Below are 26,616 nucleotides of genomic sequence, written 5' to 3'. Positions count from 1 at the left end.
GCCGATCGTTGGCTTCGTTGTACAGTCTGGAAATTAAACGAAATTTAATGAAAGTAATGTATACGTTTTTAATAATTTACTTTTCAGCTGTACGACGTTTTTCATCCTCTTGTCGGCGAAGCTCCTTAAGCTTTTCTTCTTCTTCCTCTAATTGCTTTTTGCTGTCGATGAGTTTTTGTTTCAAACGTTCCTCTTCAACTTTCTTTTGTTTCATTTCGTCATCAAGTTTCTTTTTCTCATCTTCTTCCTGTCTTTTTTCTGCTAGGTAGGTTTTGTAGCTTTGATGTGCTTGCTGGCCCATTCTAATCAACGTAGCATCAATAGGAACTTGATGCGGTTGATTATCATATGATCTCAAAGCATCTTTCACAATCAATGAAGCATTAAGAGTTCGTTCTGTCATTGAGGCTCGACCATCTGTCAAGATATTCCCACTGACTGAAAAATTTCTTTCGACATCCGCGTTTCCATGGGATATAGTTAGAGCGGCCTTTACCACTTTTGAGATGGTCGGATATTTTACATTTCCTTGGTTTGTTTTTTTGTTGAGGTGTTGATTCCAAAAAATGTCGATTCTCTGGTCTAGAATCTCCGAATTGTCTTCTTCAAGGTTAAGAAGATTCCACTCATCGAGTAAAACGTCCACCGGGATCTTCATAGGCATGACATTAGCGAGCTTTGTGATGTATTTAGCGCTTTCACTTTTCTTACGCTCATTAGGATGTAAGCAACGACAATATTTAAAAATATTATTGTTTATACCTGACTTTTTTAAAACATGCTTGCATGCTGCTATATAGTGCTTCCGGGCTTGATAGCAAAAGGTTGTACGGTCTATTTCTCTAATTTCAGAAAGCGCTGATGATGTTTCCTGAGACAAGATTACGTCATTCGGAGAGCGCAGATCGGCAACGTTGTCGAACATGTCTTCAGAGAAAGATAATTTACCTGAAATCTTGTCAGGTTTGCACACCCGTACAACAAGAGTGCGAATGAGCTCCTCAAGCTCCATATGTAACATATGCACCAAGGGTTCTTCTTTCTGAAATAGTCCTAAAAACTAATTTTAGTATTCATTTTTATAATTGATGTTCATCCATTACTTACCAGTAAATTTGGTGAACACGCGTGCACTACAAACAATGAAATGTAGTTCTGCTAACATTGTCGGTTTCTTTAAAAGCTTCATTATCTTGGAATACGAGTAAGACTTTTCCAGGGTCTTTCGTTTCTTTGGAATGAATTCCTCAAAGTATTTTTTGGACGCAGTCCATTGTTCAACCAATCTCATTGCTGCCAGTTCGAGCGTTAGCCATCTTGATGAGACGTGCTTTATGAACAAATGGGTTGGTGTATTTGTTTCCTGTTGTATGAGTTGGAAATCTTCTCTTCTTGAAGGCCAATCTTCAAAAAATATGTGGACCAGTGAGACGAGTTCAGACGCATCATGCCCTACTTCGTCTAGTCCTTTGAGGAACGCATTATGCAATATATGAATATTGCATGATCCCACATTTAATAATGGTGTCCCACGATGTTTCAACATATCCTCATTCATCAACCGTTCTACCTTTTTGTTGACATTCGGTCCATCACTTCCTGAAAGTTAATCATTATTTAGTAGTCATGTTTTAATTGTTCATTTGTTTATATTTACCAAGCATCAAAAGATTATCCTTCGATAGAGCAGCACTATCCAAAGCCAAATCTAATCTACTCTTTATATCTTCTGATTTAGCAGATCCGATAAAATAGGTAACAAGATGACGTACGACAACTTTATCGTCATTCCAGAATCTTACAGCGATTTGGAGCTCTTTCCTACCAGCGGAATTTGTTGTTTCATCGTAACAAATGGTGTAATACGATTGTTGAGCTTCTCTAGATGTTTTCTGCCGGAAATATGGAGCTAAGGCGTCCGTCAACAAATAACTGGCTTTGGTACTCGAAAGTGAAAACTCAGGAGGAACATTTAAAAACATTTCCCGGAATGTCGCAGCTATCCCATCACAAGACGCAAATGAAAATCCCGATGCAAGCATTTTTAACACCCAAAGAAGTTCCGCTTTGGTAGCATTATCGCTTGCACTGTAAAGTTTCAGGTTTCCTGATCCCTCACTGGTACTTGAGGATGGTTGCAGAATTCCAAACCTCATTTGGTTGGGATTTTTTGCAGCCATGATCCCCGCGCGATGTTTTGCGCCGCTCGAGTGCTGTTCTACTGCTTGATATCCTTTCACAACACTAAAGTTTTTTTTACATACCGAGCAATGCGCATCTGACTCGCCACGCTTCTTCAGCCAGTCACCAACAACGGAACCAGTTCCGTCTGGTTTTCTCAGCCAATCATCTTTAAAAATAGTAACTTTTGAGTGACCAGCTTGAAAAAAGTGACTAAGTTACTAAAAAGTGACCAACTTCTAGCCCTGCAATCGAAAACGCTTACTGAAGAAGATAGTAAGTTGCTATCGAAATACCGGTATCTGAACTTTTCATTTACCGTGGTTGAATTAAGAGGAATCTTTCGATTGCTTTGATTCAGAGGAAAACATTGTTGTGGGCCGACGAATCCAAATTTGAGCTATTCAACCGGAAGAAGCGGGATCATATGTGGCGCAAGTCGGGTGAGGAGCTCCAAGACCGCCATATCCAAGGAACAGTCAAGCACGGAGGAAGTAACGTGATGGTGTGGGGGTGCTTTTCTTGGGGTGGGGTGGTAAAAATTTGGTAAAAATTGATGGAATCATGACAGCTGAGTCATATTGCAATGTCCTGCCGGAAAACCTCAAGGTATCCCTCATCAAGACGGGCCTCGGAGAGCGCTTCGTTTTACAGCAGAATAACCAAGGGATTGCAGTGGAGAGAGAATTCTTTGCATTTGGAATGGTAATGATCAAAATTCCACTACTGCTTAACAAATCGTAACAATTTGCAATCAATTAGCACATTTTCACTCTCTCTCAGCACCGGTTTCTCTCATTTTAACTGAAACCTTCTAATTCTCTCTAACAAATTGCAACAAATTATAACAAATTCAATCATTGGCTGCAAAATTTGTTTGATCACTGACGATGATTCTCCTTTTATCTCAGTCCCCTGAGAATAACGATCCGAAGCATACGGCCAATCTGATGACGTCATTTTCCCGTTCCTGCCACATCAAACCCCTTGAATGGCCTTCACAAAGTCCTGATCTGAACCCCATCGAAAATCTGTGGGCCATCCTCGATGCTCTGATTGATAAGACTGGTGTGACAAATTAAAAATACTTATTTTGATGCCATGGAGCATGCGTGGGAGGAACTCGACCAACAACACTTGCACAACCTTGTTGAAAGTGTGCCGAAGCGCTTGCAGGAGGTGTTGAAGGCTGAAGGAGGCCATACCCATTATTAAATCGTTCTTGTTTGCCTTCAGTTTGAATTATTTGAAGCTGTACTGATCTGGACACTTTATTTTGCCCCTGTTTTTTTTTGGAATATTAACTGTTTTTTATCTATCAGAAAAACTTTCTTTTTTTTCCAGCGCAACATTAACAAAAATTGAAAAGAACATAATAAACAATATTTTAAAAATGATTACGATGTGTTTTCGTTGAATTTTAACCAAAAAAATAAATGAAATTGAAAAAAAATAATTTGGACACTTTATTTTGCCCCTCACTGTATAGCATGAACGACCGAGTTGAGTTGACAGCGTGAGGCTTGGGTACAGATACCGTATGCACTCGTACATGCAATCCAGATAACAGAAAGCAGGGAACTGGCAATTATTAGAGAATGCCGCGTTTGTTTGGTTTATTAATCATAAGGGAATGCACTCGGGATACTGTATAGAGAAGATGTTGGCCATTCTTGTTGCTTTTGGTTTCGTTATTTGAAATACATTCGCCCGCAGATAGATGTAGATGAAATACCTAGTTGAATTGTTGTGTATTTAGCTGTAGCGACTGTATTCTTATCAATACGTTAACGCCATCGTCATCGTTCTACTTATTTCAATCGAAGCAACCCATGTATACACTCAAATTATAGGAGAAAATTGTCGTACTTACACTGAATAGCAAAGTAGGTGTTGAAATGCCACCTTTGAAGTTTGTGTACAGCAAATTCTGCTACCCAGGAAGCGCAATGAGCTAGATATATCCAAGAAGCTATTCCTCGGAGGCACCACTAGGTATTAAACGGCATAACTTCTCACAATCGGAAGCTTACCAATCCAAACACTTCACTTAACCACTTCAAATAATTGCTCCTTTATGGTTAGAGAATCACAACAGCTCCCCATATAAACCAATTAGAAATAACCAATTTCACTTCAAATTTGCTCCATCCCAATCGTATCAACAAAACATCCTTCTTTCTTTTCCCTGATGGATAGGTATCGACAATCACTAGCTCAGCAAATCAACGCGAAATCCGAACGCGATTCGAACCGGAAAATAAAACCGATATACCGAAACATCAAAATAGGGCCAAATTCTGTGATTCCAAACACCGTACTAAACTACCTTCACTTCACTTAGGTTAATCTGTGAAACTGTTAGTGGATAAAGAAAAAACCTAAATACACATTTTGTGTTGTGCAAAAAAACCGAGGCCAGAGATCTCAACAACGCGCGAGCAGATCTCCACACAGAATAAACGCACAGACTAACACGGCGCCTACTAGGGCTGACGTTGAGTCGTCGAACATGGGCCTCCCGAAAACGCTCCACACAAGCAAGAAAGCAAGCAAAGCAACCAAGAGACGGAAGAGATTACTCATTCATTCGCGCGGCGGGAGTGAGTATTTTTGCGGCGACAAAACTCACACACAACACCAACCAACTGGGGGAAGCCGTGCGGCATGCATTAAGCCCCCCTATCAACCTCTTTCAACGGGAATAGTCTTCAAGGCATCGATGAAAAAAAAATCGTAAAAACAAGACAACAGCTGCATGCATGCATGCAATTTCTTGCCCGTTGCACACGGAGAGGAAAACCGGAGAAACGAGAAACAGTTATCAAGCTGAGAGTGAGAGAACAGAGATTAAGGTGCTGAGAGAAACGGACAGTGAGCATTTTGGTTTTGATGTTTTCTTCTCAATTTCCTGTTTTCTTGAGCCGGGTTGCCGTATTTTATGATTTGTTCCGAATGAAGGAACAGTCGAAGAACAGTGGTGTAGAATCAAGAATGTCTTTATCACGACGAGCCATGGTACTCTCGGTAAAGTCTGTGGAAGATGAAATGAATGGATTTCGGATGAAAACTGGAGGATGGTCGATGATCTGAGACAGGCGAAAGTCGGAATTGAACAGGCATGTACTGGGTCAGCCAAAGCAGCCGCCTGCTTACGATATGCGGAGATGGAAAAGGCAGTTAAACGAGCTTGTAGAGCCTGGACAAACTCCCTATCCGAAGAAGGAGAAAAAGCTGCCGCCAATGGTGATATCCGATTAAATTATGACATCTCTAGCCGCCTTAGTGGTGCAAGGACTAAAGCTTAGTTCTTTTAGAAATGGGACACTTTCATTTGCTAATAGCTCGTTAACTAGTTATTGGATTTTAAAAATTTTAACAACATTTTGTTGCCTGTAAAAAGTACTATTTGACCAATTTTTTCCAAAATTTAAAATTTATGCGTTTTTGAGATATGTACGATGCAAGAGAAAAAGAAAAAAATAATTTTGCACAGTTTCCTTTAAAATTCGTCATTATCAAATTGATAGCTGACAAAACCGTTGATTATTCAAAGAATTACTGAGTTTTTGTGGTGGATAAGTATGCAAACACTGTCAATAATGTCCACAAAGTTCAAATCAAGCAATGGAGTGAAGCAGATGATCGGCAACAACGGTTAAGGATCATCAAGGAATGCAAGTCTCATACCAGCATTTTTAATTTTCAATAAACGAAAAACCAAGGGTAGATCGCTGATATGTCCAAAACAATTTTCTCCGATAAGCTGAAAGTGTTGCCTAGTGATGACTCATTAAAATCCAACCTCAAACAACCATTTTTTGATAGTTCCAAAACTCTTAAGCTGTAAAACCGGTACCGAAAAAAAAACGTTCAAAAATGTGGTCAAAAATAATCAAATTTGTTCATTTCGAAACAACTGTATCCACTAAAATGCTTCCAGTTTCCAGTTTCCAGAGAAGTATTGGACCAAAAAGTATCAGAAATTGAAGAAGGAAGGTGAAGCCACCTAAAATATAGATTTTACGAAGTGTAAGTTGGAGAAACTGATCAATACCATGACTAAACAAAGTGTGCGCCGGCCAATGAGAGATACCAAGAATAAAGTAGAAATTTCTTTAACAAAAAACGGTAAATATTTTTTTTCAAATTTTTTCATGAAAGATCATAACATTGCCTTCTTTTTCTTCATAGAAAGTATTTCGTTCAAACGAATGGTTTTTGAGATACAGGCATTCGTAACTGTCCCATTTCTAAAAGAACTAAGCTTTAATGCAAGAATGGCCAAAAGAACTCGCAGCTCGAAGCGCCAACAGTAAGACAATCGAAGACCTGAAGTCTAACAAAGCCCCTGGAATCGATTGCATTCCTGCTGAGATGCTAGAAGCCGACCCTGCCTTGTCAGCACAAATGTTGCACCGTCTTTTCGTTGACATCTGGGATACTGCAACATTCCCGGCCGACTGGATGCAGTTTCCTTGTAAAGGTTCCGAAGAAAGGAGACCTGACCAAGTGCGGTGGTTGGCGTGGCATAACTATGATCTGTATTACTCTCAAAGTACTCTGCAAAGTGATCCTTAACAGGATCTAGGAGAAAATCGACGCTAAACTCCGACGGCAACAAGCTAATCCGATCCGGACTATCATGTGTGGACCACATCACAACGCTACGAATAATACTGGAACAAATCCTGGACATGGTTGTGAACTGGTGTGCTGATAATTTACTGGTTTTAAGCGTTGCTAAGTGTTGTGTTATTACATTCGGTCGGAGGAAACATCAATTCATATATGAATACAGCATACTGGGTGAGTCACTGCAACGTGTGGATCAGATAAAGGATCTTGGAGTTTTATTGGACCGTCATATGACTTTCAAGCCCCATTACTCTGTGGTACTCGAGAAGGCCAACAGGATGCTGGGATTCATTATGCGCCTGAGTACAGAATTCACCGATCCCGTCTGCCTACGAGCTTTATATTGCTGCCTGGTTCGATCAATATTGGAATCTGCGAATCAGGTATGGTGGCCGTTTGAGGCTTTGTGGGTTGCGCGTTTCGAAGCAATTCAACGGCGATTTGTGCGGTATGCTCTCCGTGAACTACCTTGGAAAAACCCGTTAAATCTACCGCCTTATTCACAACGATGTGCTCTGCTTGGACTCCATACGCTGGCGGATCGTCATTCCATTGCAATTGGTTGATCACTGTTCGTGGCAAAGATCTTGAGAAATGAAATTGACTGCTGTTGGCTGCTTTCCCGTTGTAACATTTATGCTCCAGAACGAACCCTTCGTAATCGAGACTGGCTCTCATTGGAACCACGAAGTACGCGCTATGGCAGTAACGACCCCCTTCGTGCCGCAAAAATATGCTTTTTCCGTAATTATACCCAATTCGATTTTAATGTGTCCATTGCAACTTTCAAACAACGGATTGAGCATAGCATGAGTGAACGACTAAGAAACTAGAAAACGATTTATGTAAACCTAGATTTAAGTTTTATTCATTCAGACACCCACCTTTGTCAGATGATACCAATATAATAAACAATAAACAAATCAACGAATTCCAGGACTCTCTTCTGCTGGTGTTCATTGATTTCGAAAAGGCGTTCGACCGACTAAACCACGAAAACATCTGGGCTGCTCAATCCCGGTAACTGCTTGAGTGAGACAAGAATGTATCTTATCACCGCTACTCTTTCTCATCGTAATGGATGAGATCTTGACTGAATCGATTGATTTTGCTCCGAACCGAGGGTTGCCGTGGAATCCTTCGACAATGGAGCAACTTAACGACCTTGACCAGACTGACGATATTGTTTTGCTCGCCATTAGACAACGAGACATGCACAGCAAACTCGACGACCTCACCGAAACCTCCAAGGCAGCAGGTCTCAAAATCAATGTCGGAAAGACCAAGTCGATGGAAATCAACACAGAAAATCCTTCCAATCTCGTGGTAGCTGTCCAACAGGTTGAGAAAGTGGAGTGCTTCCAGTATCTTGGTAGCCAGATAACGCCTGATGGTGGTACCAAAAATGACATCGAAACCCGGATCAGAAAAGCCCGTTTTGCGTTTGCGAGTCTCTCTACGAACTAAAATCCGAATCTTCAATTCAAACTTCAAATCCGTATTGTCGTAAGGGTGCGAAACTTGGTGCACATATGCGGTGACGACGCGAAAACTGCAAGTTTTTGTGAATCGCTGTCTGCGGAACCTCATCCGCGCTTGGTGGCCTGGCAACTGGATCTCAAACGTGGAACTTCATCGCCGTTGTCATCAAAGGGCGCTAGAAATCGAGATTCGGAAACGTAAGTGGAGATGGAATGGGCACACGCTACGAAGAGATGAAAACAAGATTTGCAGAGAGGCGCTTGACTGGAATCCAGAAGGACATCGAAGAAGAGGCAGACCCAGAAACTCGTGGCGGCAAAGTCTAGCCGCTGAAATCCGAACTGTCGACGAGAATCTCGACTGGGACCAGGTGAAGACGCTGACTACGGATCGTCAACAGTGGAGGTCTTATACCACGACCCTATTCACCGGAGGATCGGCGCGGGATCACTAAGTAAGTAAGTAAGTAAGTAGTCCCTGACATTTCAACTTACACAGTTTAATTCATTTCTCTACAAATTTCGCTGACTGAATGTTTGAGTCAAGACCCATCTCTAGGTCGCAGTTAAAAAAAAAACTAATGACTATGGCAATGTCGATTGCCTATTTTCAAGAAAAATAGACTCAATTTATCGATGTTCGACATGTTCGGTTTTCTGTGAAATTTCTAAAAATAGCATCACAGATTATCGTCACAATATTTTTGGGTCGAATCATATAACTACAAATATTGTTGTTGTCGAGAATTCTCAATTTTTGTCGGAGACTTTGATGCTTAGTCCTGTTGATGAGAAATGTGAAATCATAAAACTTTATCGTTGCTTGAAACGAAAAAAATATGATCTTACTAACGGGCTTAGAAATGCCTGTGATCATCTATAGCCTAGCGATTTATTGATAGCTCTCCCAATCCGCTTCCATGGATTTGAATGTGAAAGTGGTAGTTAAATAAAGTCTGCTTCATTTAATATTGGAACACAAACAATTGCGTGTAGTTCAGTCATTTATTAACGAATTCATAAATTGTTTTTCATACAAATGTAGCATTTTCTTTACTCTTTCATAAAAAAAATTAAAAAAATTATTCATTGCTGTTTCGAAGAAATTCTCGTACTTTTCCCGTAATACGGCACATTAGGCGGCGCACACCCTTTTCGTCCACCGTTTTGGCGATTTGATTCCACCAGTTCTTCATTTGAGTCATGTTCCTAACAAGTTTTCCCTTTGCCTTAAGCCTCCGCTTCGTGATTGCCCAGTATTTCTCTATCGGCCGGAACTGGGGGCAGTTTGGGGGGTTGAGGTCCTTCGGTATTACGCTGACCCCGTTCGTTGCGTACCATTCCATAACCGTTTTGCTGTAATGGCAGCTGGCGAGGTCCGGCCAAAACATTACTGGACGGTCGTGGGCACGAATAAACGGCAGAATCCGTTTCTGTAGGCACTCTTTTTTGTAGACTTCTGATGTCATTGTCTTGTCAGTGAGAAAGACTTCAGTTTTCTGTCCACAACTGCATATCCCCTGCCAAATCATGTACTTGCGGGCTAATTTATCCGCAAACACGAACTTAAATTTTGCATGTACATCCCCCCGAGCCGTCGCCAAATAAAATTTTTGACCTGGGATTTGCCCAAAGTCCGCCTTCACGTAGGTCTCATCGTCCATCAGAATACATCCGTCGAACTTGGTCAGCACTTGGTCGTACAGCTTTCGAGCACGGATTCTGGCCACATTGTTCTGCTTCAGCGTCCGATTTGGCTGTTTGCTGGCTCGGAATGACCTTATTCCTTCCCGGAGACGAATTCGTCGCACCGTACTGTGAGCGGCCTGGAACTTATTGGCCAAATCGCGGTCTGAAAGATTGGGATTCCTCTTGACGGCCTTCATGACTTTCCCACGCAGTTTCCGGTCGACAGTTCCACTCCGACGCTTCGAATGCGGCTTCCGAGCCGTCGTCAATGTTTCCTTGTACTGCTTGATAACACGCCATACGGTATTTCTGGGCATTTTAAGCTGTTTAGCTAGCTTCGATGCCGACAACAATGGATTTTCAAGAAAACTGTGCACAATTTGATCTCTCCGTTCGGCTTCCATGGCGGTTGTTTACAAAATGCTATCGTTTGGTGTTATGACATAAATACATGGTGAAAGGTAATGAATTTCCCGACACGTGGGTCCAATCCGTCCACTAGGAGCGCCACAATGAGCAAAAGAATTTGTTCCAATATTAAATGAAGCAGACTTTAATTAGGAAAAAATGTAATCTGGACAAAAAAAACTGCAATATAACGTTATGCCAATAAGTAAGACATCATCTATGCCTTTACTAGAACACAATAAATGCTTAAAATGCTAGAAAAACTTAACAACCTGAATGGTTTTTGAGCAAATGCAACTGCAAACAAGTGAAGTGCATATTTAATTATGCTACTGACATATTTTTTTTAATTGGTATGAATCAGTTAATTAAGATCTACAATCTATCGTAAAAAAGTAATCGCGGGCCGCACAAACATGTCTCGAGGGCCGCAGGCTACTCATCCCTGTTCTACAAAGTTGATGTGAAAGATATAATCAACTAAGAATGTAGAACAAACCATGTCAGCGTCGTTAGATTTTGGCGCCACCTTGCGGAGGAAAAGAGAACTAATCCAAATCCATCTTCAATAAATACCGCAAATATATTCGAGTAACTTTGTTGCAGTCAATATTTACCACAAAAGTGTGGTTCCTGGCCCATTGTGCAACCTAAATACAGGAAGCAACCCAAGCAAGCCTAAGTCCCGTAAAACAGGTACGAAAAAGCTTACTCAGCTCCAGTATTGATCTGAAGTATGTTCTATGCAGCTCTAAATTTGAGTTCTTATTGATACTTTCAAGTTCCAAAACAAGTCTAAATGACCTTCTATTCAGATTCCAAAAAAATCGTAAAATGAGCAAAAAATTATCTTTCTATTTTAAATTTCACTCCAGCCCAGAAAACCAGCCAGCAAGGAAGAAAGCACCTCAATGCACTTTTTGTGACTTGGAAAATCCCGTTTAGAGTACTTTTGTGCCCTTCCTGTGACTTAAGTCCCTTAAAACGTACATATAAAGCACTTTTGCAACTTTCAAGTTCATTTATGAGTACATCTAGGTAAATCATAGGAATTGGGCAAAATAAGTCACATTCAACGTATATATCAATCACTTTTGCTACTTTCAAGCTCATTAATGAGTACATATAGTTCACTCAAGGGAATTGAGTAATTTTTTGCCTTTGGTAGCCAATATGTCACTTCCAAAGCATTCTTTTAAGTGAATGCGTGACTTTTGGTTGGGAAGTTAAACACAATTTCCGCGAAACTGGAAGAAATCACTAGAATTCTGTTTCCGAAGTATTTATTTGTATCTCTCAACAATTATTATCATAATCAAGAAATACATTAACATCCAATGACTTACATTGAACTTTTATTCAATGAAAATTAATCACAAATGGCACGACACGCGAAATCAAACAAAATAAACTCTCCCTTTCGAAAATAAACTAGCAGCTCTTAACGGTTTTCCAAGTCTCTTCTCAAATCTTTAAACGAGAGCACAAGAAACTCGAGAGCATGAGAGCGACCGAAGGAAAGAATCAAAACAAAAATGACAGCCAAGCCAAATCAACGGGAATGGCCAGATGATCAAGTTGTTCTAACTGTTAATTTGTTCTCGCGGCATTTAGGGCGCATGCTCAACAGTTAGGTGAGAGAAAAAAGCTCTTCTTTCTCTCGCTGGTATCATTCTCCTCCATTGAAGCGAGTTCTCTCACTTGTCCTATCGACAACAATATTGAAGCGATGAAATGCGGCTTTAGCGAACTCTGGTGGCTGCTAGAAAAAGTTTTATGTTGTATGCAAGTGCTTGGCGACCAAAAAACATTACAAGAGGGTTAAAAAGTTGTACGGCATGATGTAACGAAACATGTTGAAAGGCTTCAGATTGATATTAGAATGCCTTAAAAAATTGGGTTTTTTTCATTCTTGGGTCGTGAATCGAATATTAGGATTCAGAAAGGCCACATCTGTCTTAACTTTTTCTTTATCCATGTTTTAAGATTATGTTAGCCATTATTGAGCAACACTGTTCAAAACTGATGCAAGCCGTTGAAACCGATAAAACACCTGTAGAATAGCTGTGAAAATGTCATTGAGCCTAATCAAACAAATTTTCCCAAAGCTAAATCGAAACCTGTTCTAGACGTTTGACTTTCTTTCTGTATACATAACTCAGCCAAAACTCATCATAACTTCGACAGCTTTCAAGCGTTGCCATTCACTGCATTTGTTTCAATTTGTTGATTTAGGTCGGTCCTTTCCTTTCATGTGTTCTTCAGACCGGAATTTCTAGAAGGGTTGAACAGCTAGCTAAACCAAACCACCAATCCTACAAAGAGACTTCGTACAAATATCAAAGCAGAGGATGCCGAAAGCGGGAAAGTAAATACTTTGGATGAACTGATTCAATTACCACCAACCAATCGTTTGCCAGACTTATTGCGCATAGTTAATCTCTTTTATCTCCATTTTTCTAATCTTCTGGTGATTTTCAGCTTTTCGTTTCTGGCGCGCATTAGTGTGCTATTCATTAGTAGGTATCGAAAGGGTCCTTCCGCCGGCGAGTTTTCTTTCTTATCCATCCCACCAATTATGTCTGTTTCAGATGAAAAAAAAAAAAAACAATAACGATGGTTATTAGTACTCGACGTAATTGCAGCAAAGATCTGTGCCCTGAAGCAGAAGAATAGAAGGGATTCCGATATAAACACAGGGATACTGCCTATTTTTACGAAATTTGATAAAACCACCCGATTCTTGTCAAACTTTATGACTCCTGAAACCCGGTATGATATTTCATCAAGGGCACATTAACGCGAAAAAACATCCTGAAAACGGGAAATGAGACAAAATTTTTATACCTTTTTGTGGTCAAACTTACGGCGCTGATTGAATCCTATCCTAGCTAGGTCAAAGCAAGCGGAAGCTGCATGGTGTATTAGGCGTTATTTCTGCTCTAATATGTGTCGTGAAGCCTACTTGGTTGAATAATTCTACTGAATCAAAGCAATCGAAAGATTCCCTTTAATTCAGCCACGGTTAAAAATTGAAAAACGCTTACTGAAGAAGATAGTCAGTTGCCATAAAAATACCGGTATCTGAACTTTTCTTATACCGTGGTTTAATCAAAGGGAATCTTCCGATTGCTTTGATTCAGTGTTATTTTTTTATTTACATAGTATTCCCTCTCACGACATAACTTGACGAACATAATTCCTAAAATTCACTAGGTCTATGGCAACCGTTCTCCAATTTCTCGGGCACCCCACGTTCGCCAGATCATGCTCTGTCTTCTCGACCGCAGTTGTGTGGAGTCCATAGTAGGCACGGCTTCCGCTGATAATTCGCCTTCGGATCTCACGGCTGGTGTCATTGTCTGCGGTCACCAGTGAGCCGAGATGGACAAAGTCTTCGACTATCTCCAGCTCATCGCCGTCGATCGTGACCATGTTATTCCTGGACAACCGGGTTCGGTCGGACTCGGATCCGCAGGCCAGCATGTACTTCGTCTTGGACGTATTAATCATCAACCCAATCCTTCCTGCTTCGCGTTTCAGTTTGCGATAGATCTCCTCCACCGCCGCAGATGATCTGCCGACTATATCAATGTCATCGGCAAAGCAGATAAGTTGACTGGATCTGTTGAAAATCGTGCCCCGCATTTCGCCCACCGCTCGTCGAATAACACCTTCTAGCGCCACGTTGAACATCATGCAGGATAGACCATCACCTTGTCGAAGCCCCCTGCGCGATTCGAATGAACTCGACAATTCACCCGAAATCCGCACACAGCAGTGCGTTCCATCCATCGTCGCCTTGATCAGTCTGATCAGCTTCCCGGAAAAGCCGTTCTCGTCCATGATTTTCCATAGCTCGTTACGGTCGATCGTGTCGTATGCGGCTTTGAAGTCGATGAATAGATGGTGCGTAGGGACTTGGTGTTCGCGACATTTTTGGAGGATTTGTCGTAATGTGAATATCTGGTCCGTCGTAGACCGTCCCTCCATGATGCCTGATGACTTCCCACGAATCTGTTTGCTTGCGGCGTTAGGCGGCGGAGTAGGATTCGGGACAGCACTTTGTAGGCGGCATTGAGGACAGTGATCGCTCGGTAGTTCTCACAGTCCAATTTATCGCCCTTCTTGTAGATGACACATTTCGGCTTGCGGCACGAAGGCTTTGCGGGATGCGTTGAGTTTGACTACATCTTGAAGGATTTAAATGTTTTAATTTACGCAGACGATATGAATTTTTTTTCTGGAAATACGTAAACCATCGGATATTGAAGTGTTTCAACATGGACTAGATTGTTTTTATACCTGGTGCTCAAAATGTTTACTAGAGCTTAATGTAAAAAATGTAACTCAATTTCATTTTCGAGAAAGCAACTAATGAGACAAAAATCGATAAAATTAGGTCAAAATATAGTTGAAAGATGTAGTCAAATGAGAGACTTAGGAATCTTATTAGACTCTAAACTAACTTTTGTTGTCCAAAATAATATCATCTACAAGGCAAGTAATATGCTTGGTTTTATCAAAAGATTTAGTCTGCAATTTAACGATCCTTACACAATAAAAACTTTGTATGTAGCTTATGTTAGGCCCCTCCTTGAATACTGCAGTGTAGTGTGGTCTCCATACCAAGAAGTTCACATAAATCGTATTGAGTCAGTACAAAAGCAATTCTTGTTGTTTGCCTTGCGTAAATTAGGCTGGACGACTTTACCCCTTCCATCATATGAATCTCGATGCATGCTTATTAATTTAAATACACTGAAAAACGAAGAGAGTTTGGTGTATTACAAGATCTTTTTCATGGTAATACATCTGGTTGAAAATAATCGACCAAAAAACATGAGGGGCATTAAAATAAAAGAAACAGAGGGAAATTGAAATAATTGCTTTAGTTGATTTTTATTGAAAACCCAATAGTATATTCGACCGAATAGTTTAAAAAGTTACTATTTGGTACATCTGTAGTTCGATGAAAGACTTGGATAGAAGTCAATTCCGATGAAAGATAGTGAATTTATTCAGATACTAGCTGACCCGGCGTGCTTTGCTACACCTTTCGAAATCGAATGATATTTTCATTATTTTAAATCAAAATATATGTAACATGATTCATAAGCAACCGCTATAAAATGAGAGCTGCAGCTGGAGTTTAGAATTGCTACACAAAAATAACTTAAACTAATATTCTGAATCTTCATTTGTGTTAAAGATCTGATAATTTTAACCTGTTTCTTTAAGCTCCGCCCTAAAAAAAGAGGGTTCCAAATAAATCGTACGCAAACAATCCAACTAATGGAATATGGTTGTTTTTGCTTGATATGTTCTGAATTCATGCTAAAAAACTGATAAGAGAGATCAATAACCCCCCCCCTGTCCTTCCCTTCCCCCTGCTGAATGGAGATCGTGATTTTAAATAATCATACCCATTTTTTCTGTTCCCAAAAATCTTCTTGTATCAAATATTGTTCCATTGGTTGATAATTTTTTAAGCTTTACAACAAAATTTATACGGAACCCCATCCTTTCTTCTCCTCTCTACACTGTATAGCGTAAGGGTCTATAATAATCTTGTAACCAAGTACCTTTCTATGCCATATTTGTTTCCATTTGTTGGCTTCGTTAGCATAAACTGAGAACTTATGATAAAAAAATTGTATTTGGTTCAACCCCCTCTTCCTATGTACCTACTAACTGAAAGAAGAATGGTGTGTCAGATAATCATAGAATCATTCCAAAATGATTTTTCATGTGAAGTTTGGTTCATTTCTCGGATTTAGTGAAAAAAAAAGTTAAATGTAAGTTTTCCTCTTCCCTTCCTTTATTTCCAATTCTATCATCCCACTGCAAGAAAGGAATTGTTTGACATAAAAAAAATCTCGTATTGAAACACCATCCCATGCCAAATTTGGTTTTATTTGCGATGCAAATTCTTGAGTTATGCATAAACTTGAAAGGAAGTACCAACCCCCTTCTATTTGCCCCATTGAATGGAGGGGTGAGAACTTAATATTCATAAAAATATTTTTTGTGCTCGAAAAATTTTTGATACCAAGTTTTATTTCATTTGCTCTATTAATTCTCATGTTATGAAAAAAAAATGTATGGTAGCCCCCCTTTCCCCTTTATATCTATCCGCTGAAAAAAGGTGGGACTTCAATTTATAATAGAAACATTTTTTGTATCTAAATACCCTCACATGCCAAATATGGTTCGAATTTGCTCGATCAGATCTCCAGTTATACTGAAAAATTTCAAAGAAGCATTTCTCGTACCCAAATATCGTTCCATGCCAAATTTGATTCCATTTGCTGTTGTAGTTCTTGAGTTATGCAATAAAAATTGTATGGAACTTCCCTCCCTCAAAAAATCATTAGAACATGTCACGTTCCCAAATATCCGCCCATGCTAAATTTGGTTCCATTTGATTGATTAGTATTTGAGTTATGTAAAAATTAAAAAGAGGGCTCCTCCCCCCTTTATATCTCCCTACTGGAAAGAGGGAGGGGTTTCAAATAATCATAGAAATATTTTTCGTATCAAAATACCTTCCCATGCCAAATTTGGATCCAATATCTTGAAAAGTTTTCGAGTTATATGAAAAATTGTAAGGTAGCCCCCCTCCCCCCTTTCTATCACCCCACTGAGAGGAGGGAGGGGTACCTAATATTTATTGAAATATTCTCCGTTCCCAAATACCACCCCATGCCAAATTTGATACCATTTGCTTGATTGGTTCTCGAGTTATGCAAAAAATTGTCTTTTGTTTAGCAGGCCCCTCTCTCCCTTCCTGTTAGGGGGAGGGGTTCCAAACTATAATAGGAACCTTCCCCGGCCTCCAATATCCCCACGTGCCAAGTTTCACGTAAATCGGTTTTGTAGTTTCTGAGTCTATAGGGAACAGACAGAAAGACTGACAGAAATTGATTTTTATATATATAGATATAGATTTCGAAAGCCGAAAACATAATCTTTAATGAACTGAAGGTCGGCAAATAAAATTATAATCCGGTAAAAGACGCAAGACTTCGAATATTTTTCGTTTTCCTAGTCAAGACTCGGATAGGAGTTGATAATCCGATGAAAGACTCTGATTGATTTTGTTATTCTTGGATTTAATTTAGACATTAAGATCTCGGACAAGTTTTGATATGCCGTTTGACAAAAAAATGGTTAGTTTTTGATGAATATTGAGATGATCATTGATGAAGGAGGCTGGGCCTGAATAGAAGCAGACGTGAAATATTGACATCAAATTTTTCGAACCTGTTTTTTTTTCTTATTTAATGAAGAATTTCAGTTTTTACGAGAATTGAAAAATTGTCTATCAAGACAGAACACAGTAAAATCAAGAAGTATTTGATTCACACAATAAAAATTGAAATCAGCAGCGGTATTTTCAGCGTCAGCAACGACCGCAATTCCCAGCAGTACAACGGGGATCGGATTTAATTCGAGAAACTCAACAATCAGATAAGTATCGTACATTGTTTATTGTATCTTTGTAACTGGACAAAAAGAAATAGGGATATTTAGTGCCACAATGCTCCGAAAGTTTAGAGAGAAATTATATGAAGTTTTTTTTGCTACCAATGCTAATAGCAATAACGTTTTTCATGAGAAGAATTTATCAAATACTAGCTGATCCCATACGAACTCCGTTTCGCTTTCAACTTGGAATATGTCATGAACAGTTTGTATGAAAGTCAGTTGCCAAGCATTTTCCGATCCACTTCCGAATTTATTGTTAAGTAATATAAATTGCAAAAATATAGGACGATTACTTTTCCTATCGTCTGCTACTAAATTTTAAATCAGGAATCAATTGAAGGTCCAAAAAAACCCCGTGTATAAATTTCAACTCGATCGTTGAGTAACAATGCAATTATGGAAAAAAAGTTAAACTCCTTTCGGTGGCCTTTTATCCAATCTTTGATATCTGAAATCGACTGCCCGTCCCTCAAAACTCCCGTGTGCAAATTTTCATCTCAATCCGATGTATAGGGGAGATGAGGGCATAACTAGCACCCGAGGCATAATGAGAACTACGCTTTTCTACGAAAGTGCGTATTTTCTTAAATAAATTTTCATGAGGATTTGTTTCGTACTTCCTATAGTATTAATTTTTCACAAAAAAAGGAATCTCCTTATCATCTTTACAGAGATATTTAAAAAAAACTAGCTTGGTTCTCAAGTTACGAAAATATTATAATTTTTGAGCACCACGAAATAAGCTCTTATGATCTTAAAATAACCTTGATCTATAATTTACGCACTGCAACATGATGTACACATTGTTTCTCAATTTTTACCATCATAAAATTTTTGATTTTTCACTTTTATCAATTAAAAAACACGTTTTTACTTAAATTTGTTGACTAGGGGCATATAGAGCACCATATTATCGAGGCATAATGAACATTTTCTTCCGTAGAATCTAGCAGCGAATTAAAATTGATTTATAGCGCCACACCTTGACTAGTTTTCATCCGACGATTTAGCCTATTGGTAAGGTGTCGGAGAGGTAATCAAAAGACTAGAGTTAGATTTCTGTTCGAGGTGATTTTTTTCCATTCACAATTCATGATCGATTTTTTTATTGTTACATTAAACGGCTAGTAGCATCATCCTCCGAACAAAGCACTTAATGTATGAGCGTGCGTGAATTGTTTGTATTCTACAAACAGACCTAGATTATTTTGTTATTGCTTTGTTTGATGAATCTACGACTCACCTGACTTCATCGAATTGAATTCCCTGCTAGATTCCCCGGCAAAAACGCACATCTTGCTCTGATTAATGGTGCTCTTACTGCCTCAGGGGGGGTTCTCATTATGCCTCCACAGTGGCTGGTTTTCAGCTTTTGGCAAAATTTTTTAAAATGCATTTTTTAACGTTTTCATCTAGTTTTTCATGTTTCAGCCCGTTAGGGAATAGGCTTTTCAAGTGTCTGAACACGAAACAATAATGTAACCTCCATATTATAGCTATTTTCAATGGTTAAACAACCGTTTTCCTTAAGGTGGCCATTATGCCCCCATCTCCCCTAATAACGACAATATCGCAAAAATATTGAAAAGTTAATGTGGACGACTCCCTTTGCCGGCTCCTTACACTAAATTTACACTAAAACTAAATTTAAATTTAATTCCTGAAATCGATTGACCGTTCCTTTAAAACTATCATGCACCAATTTTCATCTGAATCCGATGTATAATAACGACAATATCGCATTAACAGTGAAGGGTTAATATGGATGACCTCTTTGGCCGACCCCTTACTTTAATTTGGATAAGTGAAATCAATTATTTGTCCCTAATAAATCCTATGTCAAATTTTCACCCCAATCCGATGTATAAAAACGTCAATTTCACTAAGATACTGAAAATTTAATATGGACGACCCCTTTTGCCGGCCCCTTACACTGAATTTGATACCTCAAATCGATTGCCCTTCACTCAAAACTATCATGTACCAATTTTCATCTGAATACGATGTATAATAACGTCAATATCGTAAAAACAGTGAACAGCTAATATGGACGACCCCTTTGGTTAACCCCCTACACAAAATTTGATACCTGGAATCGATTGCTCGTCTTTCAAAACACTCATGTGCAAATTTTCAACATAATCCGACGAAAAATAACGTCGATATCGCGAAAACAATATTTGTCTTGTATGGACGACCCCCTTCAGAAGGGGTCATCCGAAAATCTGAAAAAAAATTTCATCTTTCCTAGTCCTAATGAGCATCCGTGCCAAATTTCAGACCTCTAGCTTTTAAGACGGCTGAGTCTATAGAGGACAAACAAACAAACAAACAAACATACAGAAATTGCTTTTTATATATATATATAGATGTTATGTTTTAATTCTCCATAAAAATCATTTTATAATCATTTTTAAGAGTCTTAAACACTTATTCCTTTGTTTAGCTCCCCTAGCATCTTGATTTAAATTTCAAAAAAATAGATCGCGAAATTATTAATGTTGATGAACATGCGAAAAATCTATAACATAAACAATAACTATTGAATGTTGAATGATACATTAAACTTCTTAAATTACGGTATCTTCAGTTAAAATTCGAAAATTCTACTGTGCAATTTGAAGTTCGGACAAGATAAGGCTGGATGCCAAATAAAATTGAGGTTACAAGTTTTTGGTAATGAAAATTTAATAGATTCACTTTAAAAAATAGGAGCGTAGGAGATAAAATTTAGGTCAGCAAATTTTATAAAAGTGAAAAATTACAACAAAATATGGTCACAACACAGTGAAGTCACTATCGCTTTTAAAACAAAGGCTTCGTGATAATAAAAATGTTATTTAATCATAATAAGTATATCAAGGCATTAAGAGCTTGTTAAATTATTATTTCTCTTCGATTTATCCTGTTATGTAAGAGCTAAATATTTACATTGTACAAAGCTCTGCAGTGTAAGCCAAAAATTTAAATTGTGAACTTGATGCCTTTGGATAGGATAGTTAACGATTGTTCAAGAGTAAATATTTTCGGTGCTTTTTTATATTATTCCAAATGCTTACCTCAACAAGTCAATGTCTACTTACTTAAAACAATTGTGAAGTTGATCACTTTTCGTCACACTGAATGTTGAAATAGATAGGTATCCTGTTTTTTTTCGTTTTGAAAGCAAGAAAAAAAAGCATTGGTGTCTTATCTTGAGGAAACTTATAAAGTTCAGGAGCTTAGGAGTTTTGGCTTAAAGTGGTCAATCGCTTACCAAGGTGATATTCCATGCCACATTACCCTTATCCCCAAACACTCAGCGTGAGATTTGTGGAGAGATGGCGTACAGCCGGTTTCTGCAAAACAAATCATCACATGTGCTGCACTTCCTTTCTCCCTATCGACTACATGGACTTGGCCGGCGTCGTTATTGGTTCATATTAAAGATTGAGATTCTCAAAATCGGACAGTGAGAATGTGTTGCTTGTTTCCAGCACCTTTCATTTGGTTCATTGTCCAATGTTGATTATCTCGAGCCAATCACGGAGTGCAACCATTATGCCATTGGCCAGGAAGGGCCGTAGGTGGACCGTAGTTGATAGCAAACTCAAAGCTCAAGCTCAAGCTCAAAATATTGAGATGATGTGTGATAACATTTAGATTAAAGGATCTTAATTATTCAGTAGATTTAATTCCGTTGAAATATGTGGAAAATGAATTATTTCAAAATTATGGCTATATTGGAAATCCAAATGACAAAAATCGATAAATATTCCAGATAACTTGTATTATTTGTATTTATTGAATACTTTCACTTATTGAATTTCAGGTTAAGACTCGGATACTTTTTTTGGGGACTCATGTACGAATAACCCAAATTGGATTTGATTCGAATGAGAGCATACTAAAAGGCTATCGATTGACACTCAAAGTTATGATTGATATGATGACTTAATGAAGAATTTATCTCCGATGAGAGATGTAAATTTTTGGTTCGATGAAAACTTTCGGCATTCTGATGAAATACTCTAATGAAAGTTAATTCCGATGAAAGACTCGGAATTTATTCAGACATTCCGATAAAAGACAAGACGTCGAACACTTTTCGTATTCCTTATGAAGACTCAGAAAGGCGTCGATATTCCGATGAAAGACTCGGATTGATTTTGTTATTCTTGATCTAAATTTAGAAATTCCGATCTCGGATAAATTTTGATATTCCGATGAAAAAAACTTTTGTTTTTGATGAATATTGAGACGATATGACTGATATTGTTAGAGTCGTAGAGACCCTACTTCCCTGCGCTAGCTCAAGGGGGAAGTAATAGTATTTAAATTGATCTCAAGGAGGACTTTTATTAGCAACATCACAAAACAAACTGGACATCAGGTTTATGAGCGGACTTTTACTACTAGAATTTGTGAACTTGGGGAATGCACTTTGACAAAACTAATATCACGACAATTCGGATGTAGATAGACCTTACAATTATAAATTAGTATTAAATGAGTGGTGTATTTTGAATTTTAGGAAAGGGGTTTTTTTTAATTTGCACTATGTTCGAACTGTAGGTGGGGTTTTTTTTGTATATAATATTAAGTACCGTAAAACGGGGTAACATTGATCACCGGGGTAGCTTTGATCAACATGGAATTGCTCCAAATAATCATCAATAACTAAGTCTATAGTTGGAATTTTTGAAAACTGTTTTCTACGTTTGAAAGCCTATTAATTGAGTATCAAGAAAGTAAAATTTGGTTTGTATTTGAAATTTGTTTTCTGTTAGTAAAAATGTTATTTCAAAATCTTAAAATATTTATTTTTTGCAAGGCTCGCAAACAAACAGCTCTCCTAGTGATACCAAAAAGCATTTAGAAGCAAACGGGTTGTTGAATGTGAAAGAACAACTTTTTTTCTTTGTATATGTATAGTTCTAGTGCTATTTTCATAGTCCTTTAATGATAATTTTTTATATTTAAAAATAAAGGACGTTTGCCAAGAGTAAGCCCGTATTGGAAAAATGGATAGAAACTCTATCAAATGGTTAACTTTGAAGAAAAAATGAAAATGGTAATAGTGGATGGGCCTAGGAGAACGTGTGAAGGTAAAATTTCAATTGTATTTTGAAGCTTAAACTATTTAGCAATTGTTATAACTTTTGCCCCTAAATGTATGCAGCATCTTTGTTTTTTTTTATTATTTTAAAAGAAAACGTTAAAAACTAGATCAAATTGATGAACAAGCATTTGTAAATATTATGATGGTATTTTGTACCCTCTAAGATCAAAAAAACTCGATAAAAATAGTCAAAATAGAGACTGATCAATGTCACCCCAAAGCATGAAATTCTGAACAGAGACTAAATCGATTTTTAAATCAAATTTAAAGTAGTCTAATAAATTTCTGCAACCAAGTTTTACATTCATAGGAGTCCAGTACTGGTTTTAAAAATATTAAACATGCCCCATTCCCCTTAACAGTAAAAATAATCGAAAAATATTGATAAAAGTGATCAATCTTACCCCGGATTACGGTACTTGCGCTTATTTCTTCTTTCGGGATCTCGTTGCGGCCGTTCTGCGTTGGTCGACTCGTTGGGGGACACCTTGGCTACGACGTAACGGGATTCCGGAATAGAGAGTCAGGATCAGAGCAGCTCACCCCCTTGGGGCAAGCCGAGCGACGACTTGGCCTAAGTGTCGGGTAAAGGCCTAACGTTTCGATGCGGTCCGGGGAGGGTCACTTTTGTCACGTGAGTGTCTGACACTACCGAGTGGGCACTAGCGGAAGCGGTCGGCGGTCGGATACCCAGATGGGGTTCCTCCAGGCCACACTATTGCCGACAGTGCCGTTGGGGTTGTAACGTGGGGGCACTTTTCGATAATAGCACGACCTTACTGCACTCACGGAACACCGGTGTCTTTTATAAAGCGGCAATAGTGATTCCGGCACTGGGGAACCAATAACTTTCTGGTATCCACTACACTAAACCTCACTCGGCCGACCAGCTAGGAAAACGAATCGTGTAGTCCTCTAACTGATCGTTGATTTCGGTCAAAGAAACGGATGGGGGTCTGGCCTCCCGATTGCGGTAGAAACGTGGTCACTTTGGGCACGTGACGTCGCTGTCGCTTGGAAAACCCACTCAACCCGAACCGAAATTCGTCATCAAATCAACCACGAGCTATGGGCGCCGCCTGTATTTATCAATTTCTTGTTATGTTCCTCTCCTTTTCTACTTCCCGCTTCTGGTGTTGCTGTCCCCTTCGTGGAATACGTTGAACACGAGCGCTTAAAACTATTTACAAAGATGGCTGGTGTCGGACTTACAAACGGTTAACATTTACGCCTACTCTGTGCATCCCATATAAAAATATAACTCTAAGAACAATATTAACATACACGGAAAAATTGAGTTATTCATAAAATGTGTTACGATTATACCTTCAAAATCACTAATTGATTGTTGTTCAAAATTTGAATACCCCCAATTCAGTTTTGAGTAATTTTGGATAGCCAATATACAGATGAAAACTAAAACTCGATTATTCAGCTCTGTATAAAAAGTTTGCTGTTGTTGGAAAGCTTTGGACGGGGATGTCAAAGCATACACATTTTTCAAATTCGCTACCGATTGTCACGATGATTTCAATTTTCATAGTTTTTGCATTGAAATTATCGTGAATATCTAACGAAAGGTATGTATTCTTATGATTTTACTGCAATGTTTGACCTTAACTATGATTTCAGGGATATTGTCCAGCACTGTTGCTGAATTCGGATGTTTCCCTTAATCGGTCTTCACAGTAGTCGGAAGAAGGAATCGATCGTGCAAGAAACTGTTCCGGATATGCTGTTCCGGAAAGTCGAAAGAATCCATCTGAACGTCTCAATATTTCTTCTTAAAATATTGGTAAGTAGGAAACTGTATTTTCTATTAATTTTATCTACAATATTGAACTTAATTTTTTTAGAAGTTCTTATTCACAACGAGCGCACAAAATTTCCCAGAATAAAAAAAAAGGATTCAAAGGTGATGTGGTTATATAGTTACCCTGATTTAAGTTTGGTTCTACTGTTACATTGGTTCTGAGTGAGACTATATCATAAATTTATTTTTAACTTCATTTTATTATCTTAAATTAGTATGTCATGCTAAAACATTGTTTCTAATTCTAATTTTTTTTCTAATAACGTTTTCATTTCTTTAACAGGTAAATGCACCTTAACATAGAGGTCACATCACGATGTAAATCGAGAAGATGCCAGTAAAACGTACCCGCCTGCCGAATGCCATTCGATTCTGTCGGCTTGTGGGCAACTCATCGGAAATGTTCAAAAGGTAGATAAAAAAAAACTTTAATACAAAAGCCATTACTGTTTGTTAATTACTTATTTTCGAACCTCTGTTAATTCGTCAAGGTTTACTGGTTTTAAGTTTAACAAAGATTTCCCTTCAAATTTTGACTATAATTTAAGAAACAATTTTACATATTATGTTCAATAATAATTTGAAATTTTTAAGTTCAATTTTAGTTCATCACTGTGATTTATTTTTCACATTTCAAATTTCAATTTCATAACCGATAATTTTGTTATCCAGAATATTAAAGTTAAATTGTTTTTCCAGATACACTACATACTCTGGTGGATCGTAAGCAAATCCGTGCCGCATGATGGGGCTGGTGTCCCGGATTGATTTATTCGACCTTCCAAAAGAAAAGAAATCGGAGACGGCAAGGAAACACGAAGCTTTGTAGCAGAAGATGAGGAACAATCTTCGACGACGAGCGCCACAAAGGAATCGCAAATGACGACCAAACACTTAGCTTGCAGGCGTTGAAGCTATATGGATCCGTTAACACCGTTCAAACTTTCACCTAAAAACTATATAATTAGGGGAGATGAGGGCATAACGAGCACCCGAGGCATAATGAGAAGTCCATTTTTCTACATAAGTACGTATTTTCTTAAACAAATTTTCATGAGGACTTGTTTCGTATTACCTATAGTATTAATTTTTCACCAAAAAAGAAATATCCTTTTCATATTTACAGAAATATTAAATAATAACCAGCTAGGTTCTCAAGTGACGAAAATATTATAATTTTTGAGCACCACCAAATAAGCTTTTATGACCTTTAAATCATCTTGATCTGAAATGTACGCACTGCAACATGATCTACACATTGTTTCTAAATTTTCAGCATCATAAAATTTTTGATTTTTCACTTTAATCAATTTTAAAACGCGTTTTTACTTTAATTTGTTCACTAGAGGCGAACAGAGCACTTTCAATGAAGGCATATTGAACATTTTCTGCCGGAGAATCTAGCAGCGAATTCAACTCGATGAAGTCAACTGAATAATAGAGCTACAGCTTAACATGTATCGTCTGACGATTTGGCCTATTGGTTAGATGTCGGAGAGGTAATCAGTAGACTCGAGTTCGATTCCTGTCCGAGGGGATTTTTTTTTGCACATACCATTCATGATTGATTTTTTTTATTGTTACATTATACGGCTAATAGCATCAAAGCATCATCCGTCAAACAAAACACCAGAAACATAATGTATGAACATGTGTTAATTCTTTGAATTCTACAAACAGACCTAGATTATTTTGTTTTTGCTTTGTTTGATGAATCTACGCCTTACCGTTTAGTGCAATCATGATCATAAATGATAAATGAAGAAAAAAAAATCACCTCCACCAGGAATTGAACTCGAGCCTACTGATTATCT

The 26,616-nt window shown here is 38.3% G+C and overlaps 1 protein-coding gene across 7 annotated transcripts in view; it reads right to left on the bottom strand.

Annotated features, from left to right (window-relative positions):
* LOC129739507 (blood vessel epicardial substance) overlaps positions 1-4,639 on the bottom strand; it is a 289,213-nt gene extending 284,574 nt beyond the window's left edge. For all 7 annotated transcript variants that reach the window (XR_008735880.1, XR_008735881.1, XR_008735882.1 and 4 more), the window contains exon 1: positions 4,055-4,639. The gene's annotated coding sequence lies outside the window, so the exon portion shown is untranslated. The remainder of the gene's footprint in view (positions 1-4,054) is intronic.
* Between the last annotated feature and the right edge of the window lie 21,977 nt (positions 4,640-26,616).

Source organism: Uranotaenia lowii, chromosome 1 (genome assembly GCF_029784155.1).
Source record: "Uranotaenia lowii strain MFRU-FL chromosome 1, ASM2978415v1, whole genome shotgun sequence".
NCBI classification, from domain to species: Eukaryota; Metazoa; Arthropoda; class Insecta; order Diptera; family Culicidae; genus Uranotaenia; species Uranotaenia lowii.
The sequence above is the reverse complement of the archived record's forward strand: the minus strand, read 5'-3'. Positions and strand labels throughout refer to the sequence as shown.